Raw genomic sequence first — 5,539 nt, 5'->3', positions numbered from 1 at the left:
TTAAAAATAATTAGATTTTCTTGAGGGCAAGCAAAGAATAAGTGTAGGGTATTTTGATATGGCCATATTTATACATGTTTTTAGGCAATATTTACTTACATTTTTATTAATATTTTGGTTATTTTCATAGAATAATGGCACTTATAAGCTTTAATTGTTCTTTGCAGCCAAAAAGAAGTATTCTCGGAGAAAAGGATTAAATATGACAGAATATGGAACTTTGGAGGCTTGGAGAATAAAACAAGACGAAAGCTTACATAATTTGCCATATTCACGTCGTGAGTCACATAATATTCACGACGTGAGTCCGAACCTTCCAGAAGATGAACATCGTGAAGAGGAGTCCTTGTCCAACACGTATATCTCATATTCACGTCGCGAGACATATCTATTCACGACATGATTTCGGAAAAATCAAAAACTATATATATCCTTGATCATTGCGAATTTGGGGACTTTTGGCTGATTGAAAGAGTTTGTGGAGACGAATTCAAGAAGGAAAAGAGGTCCGGTATTAGCTTTCAACACCAAAGGAGAAGAAGATTTCATATTAGCTTAGTAATTTGCTACACTTTAATTATGATTTTGAAGATGACTAGTGTTTGTTTATTTGCTAGTATGTCCAGCTAAATCTAGCTGCTTCTATTAGCTAGATGAAGCTAGAACTCATGATGTAATACATTAGCTTTGATTTATTTGTTGGTTAAGACTCGTGTTGGATTGATTGAACCTAGCATGTTTGTTTAGTATTTGATTGCTTTGATTTCTTATTTTTTCTAGTTGATGACCATTAAATTGCATGAATTAGAATGCATGGTAATTTAGTGAATATAAAATTATTAGAGCTAGGATCAAACCAATCTTAGTTAAGCAATTAATTACTGAATTAGGCTGTGCTAGAGAACTCAAATTATGAATATAATTATGTTTTGTTAATCAATCTTACATAGCTCTAATCTATTAAATAATTGATTATGTGTTAACTTAAGTGTGAACATACTTTGATTTACATGAATTAGTTAACGTTACTAGATTTAGAACTAAAATGCTAATACTATCTTAATTGGCAACCAACAGTAATTGTCATAGCTAATTTATAAACCATTGAGGGAAAGTGGATTCGAACTAACAGAAGTGTTTTGTTTACTGATCAAATTTGTGTTAAAGAATTAAGTTTATATAAACTTGCAAAATTAGATAAATCCCATTTCTTTGTTATTAATTAGGTTAATTTAGACGTAGATAGATTAATTAGACAAAAGCGTTCCTTGTGATCGACACCCGACTTACCTAAGCTATACTATAATTTGACTAGGTACATTGCCTATAAGTGCATAGTTAGTATAAGTTTGTTAGGATATAAATTTAAAAGTTGATAGGTATATTTTGTGCACATCATTTACATTGAGAGACCGATGATGATTCTTGACCGAAAGACGAAAACCTTGAGGAACAATGTTGTTGAGTTGGTGAAAGTGCAATGGCATTACTGCAAGGGTTCAGAGTAGACCTAGGAGCCAAAAGATGTGATGAGGGAGTACTATTGGGAGTTATTCCAATTGTATTTTTAGATGTGTCCTTGTTGCCTGGCATCGTAAAGAAGATGTTGTGTGTGAAAGGCACTAGAGTTTAGGCCATGATGAGATGCGAGAGTGAGAGAGGGGGATATTATAACACTTGGAAATTTGTATGTTTCATATTTCACCCTGGTTAATTAAAAGCTTGCAAAATTAGTCCCAAAGCTAGTACGCGGGTGTACTACCTGGATTTGGATCACGATCTTGGACCACGTAGGGTGGGCATATGTGGAGTACGCACGACATACAAATAGATTAATGAAAACTTAATCTTTGGGTGTCAAACCCTATTTAAACCTTGTGATAGCCTCACTAGGTTATGTTTAGAAAACCTCCATCCCCTATTATCTAGAAAATTGAACCCTAAGTAAGATTTTGAGAGTTTGAGCCTTAAAGTGTGATTTTTGGGTGCTTGTGAAGGAGAAGAAGAAGTGAACCATTTGGGGTTGTGCTTGGAGCTTGAAGATCTAAGATTTTTTCTTCATTTGCTCTTCTTTTGAGGTAAAAAGCTTCCATATTGCTAATCCATGACGATAGATCTAGTTTGGTACCATTTTAGTACTTTTTGAGTCCATGGTTGGGTTTTTGAGCCTTTGGATTCACTCCAGAAGTGATTTATGCTAGATCTAGCGTCCTTTAGGTACCTTTGTCCATACAAATGCAAGCTTTATGGCACTTATGGTCTCATACATGTGTTAAGTTAGTTGTTAAGCTCTAAAAGTCTCATTAAGCCATGCATGCACGTAAAGTTGGCAACTTTACGTGATAAACCACCTTAAGGAAATCAGATCTAGGTGTTGGAATGAATTCTTAGTTGTTTAAGAGATGAACGAGAAAGTTGGATAAGAGGGCGTAGTATGTTGGGTGTACAGGTATGCTGTGCATAGAAGCTCTTAAGCGAGTATGCTGAGTGTACGAGCTGAGTACGCCCCACATACTTAGTAGTGGGCTTCAGATTTGTGGGCTCCTTGGTTTTGGGCCATGTTGAACTTTAGTTGTCTTGGGCCTTGTTAGGCCATCATAATTCCATTATTGGGCTATTGATATTTTATTGGACTCGTTGGTTGGAGGACCATGAAAGAGATTTAGGCCTAATTTGGATAATTGGGCTGTAACATCCATAAAAATTTAAAACTTTTTCAAACATTCAAAAGACATTAGCTATTATAAAATGTTTTCAAAATAGTTTCATATCAGAGAATCCAAGAAATTAAAATCATAAAATGTGAGGAGGTGCACGATCAAGCCTTCGCCTTCCTGCGATCATTCGAAGTACCTGAAACAAAATCCAAAATTGCAAGCCCGAAGCTTAGTGAGTTCCCCAAAAATACGAATGCCATGTAACAGAACAATATCATAAACAAACAACATGCATATAGAGTCTTCAGTATGAATGGATCGCCCTCGCTGGGCCTTCAGTCTATCTGGTCCACTCTCAGAACCTTCAGCATGTTTGGTCCGCCCTACTGGTCCTTTAGACTGTTTGGACCATTCTCCGGGCCTTCGGTCTGACTAGTACACCCGATGGGCCTTTAGTCTATCCGGGCCACCTTGGGTTTGTTGGCCTAGAGCACAAAGCAAGACTGCCTCAACCCATCCGCAACCACACAATCAACACATAAATATCATATGCTAGCTAGCATTCATAGACAGTCATACAGATCTACAAATCACTAATCATAACAACATCCTATATACCAGGATACCAATCTATCAGATCACTAAACATAACATCATCCTATATCCAGGATACAATCCAAAAGGGTCGGCTTTGAGGAAATTCACCTCACAAGTACTGCTGAACCGATAAAGTCGAATCCCAACTCACAACTCCAAACCCAACTCCTATAACCACCATATGACTAATTCCATTAAAATCCCAAACTACCAAAATACCCTCATAAGTCAACCTATTCAACCATGGTCAATGCCAAAGTCAGCAGTCAAGGTCAACAATCCATGTTGACCCAACTCGTCGAGTGGATCTACTGACTCGTCGAGTTCCTTCATATCTTAGTAGATCGTAAAAAGCTCGAGATAACTCGCCGACTTACCAGAGTAACTTGTCGAGTTCTTTAGTGTTCAGAACCTGGGAAAAACTCAACCAACTCGTCGAGTTATCTCATCAACTCGCCGAGTTCACTTAGTATCCAGAAAGCAGGAAAACCTTATCTAACTCGTCAAGTTGGCTAAGCAACTCATCGAGTTTTCTTATCTTAACGTATTCAACGCTTTACAGTCGAATCCAAGGCCCCAAACTACAAATCTAGCCCCATAGGACTGAGATACCACGTAAAGTTGCTAACTTTACGTGCATGCAATGCATCAAAGGGATTAAAACACTCATATGAAGCTTATTATGGGTTTTAGAGCACGAAGGAGGGCCAAGACTTAATAAAGTTGGCAACTTTAAGTCCAAGGAGGCCCTAAGATGCTGACGTCCTAACGTCAAAGCATGCTCAAGAGCAAGAATGTTTCAAGAATAAGCTAGAAATGACCATAAACTCTCTAATGAAGAGATTTAACAAAGGAGTGATCAAGATGGCGACTTTTTACCTCCAAATGGTTGCAAAAACAGTGAACCACCCGGATCTAAGGCCTTCTATGCAATCCAACCTCTTCAAGCTTCTAGTTTCCTCCAAAAGAACACAAGATTTACTCTCCAAAGCTCACACACACTCAAGAAAACAAGAAATCACAACTAGGGTTTTTCTCTAGACAATAAGGTGGTAAGGGAGGCCGATGAGGGGGCTTAAGGTCATTTGAATAGGTTGAAACCCTAAAAATTAGAGTTTTCATGCACAACCTCAACTCGTCGAGTTGGGATCCGACGAGTTGATTCCATAATCCATGTAGCCTTATTAGTTTCTACACTACGAGTTGGGGCCTCCAACTTGTCGAGTAGGTCTTATGTGATGAACAAAAATCCTTAAAATTTCATATCTAGGAATCGGGATGTTACATGGGCCATATTTGGGCTTTAGGTGATTATATTGAATTTTGGGGCTTTGGATAATTAGAATGGGTCTTGGCCTTGGGCTAAGACGGGGAAAGGGTAAAAAGGCCTTTTACCCTAGTTTGGACTCTTAGTGTGGGTCAGGATCCAAATATTAATTGAATGTTATTTTGTGATTGATAGCACGATGATTTTAGTGGGTCAGCGGCCAGAGATTTATCTGTAAGATTCAGTAGTGTGAGGTGAGTTTCCTCACTGGGTTTAGCGGGTCAAAGGCACCAATGTCGACCCTTGTTTATTATGTTAGGATGCTAGGAGTCTATGTGACCCTTGCGTGTGTTATGTGCTGCTATGTATATTGGGTGGGGCTTGATGCCGGCGAGGTCCGATTTATTGTATGTTATTGTTTTTATGATTATTGTATGTGTTAGCATGTTCATGTGTTATATGCCTATGTGTATCATGGGCGGGGCCTAAGGAGTAACAGATCTATATACCGAGTCGGACTCGATGCCGAGCGGGGCCCGAGGCCGAGTGGGACTTGATACCGGGCGGGGCCGGATGGAGGGCGGGGGCCGAATATGTGGTTTATTATGTTTGCTATGTGATAGTTTAGGGAACTCAATAAGCTTTGTGCTTACGGTTTTTAATTTAAGTTTCAGGTACTTCAGGTTCAAAAATAAAGAGCCCAGGGTGATTGCAGCGCAACACCACCTTATTCCGCATTTTTTGATTTACTCTGATATTTTGAGATGTGTTGATACACTTTGGTTTATCTTGGTTGTTCGACAATGTTTGGATTATATTTTTACTTAATTTAAAAATAAAAAGTTTTGATTATATTTTGGGACGTTACAGAGATTGAGGAGAGAGAAAGGAAGAATAAGAAAATGAGTTACAACTCTAATACCATGTAATCAGTCGTATTTTCCCATGAAAGAAGACTGGTTATTATTCTTCATATCTATATCTTAAAAAATACAATACATGGGCCAAGCCTAGAATA

The sequence above is a fragment of the Lactuca serriola genome, chromosome 7, assembly GCF_051521515.1.
Source record: "Lactuca serriola cultivar US96UC23 chromosome 7, Lser_US96UC23_V15, whole genome shotgun sequence".
Classification (NCBI taxonomy): Eukaryota; Viridiplantae; Streptophyta; class Magnoliopsida; order Asterales; family Asteraceae; genus Lactuca; species Lactuca serriola.
Note: the sequence above shows the minus strand (reverse complement) of the source record.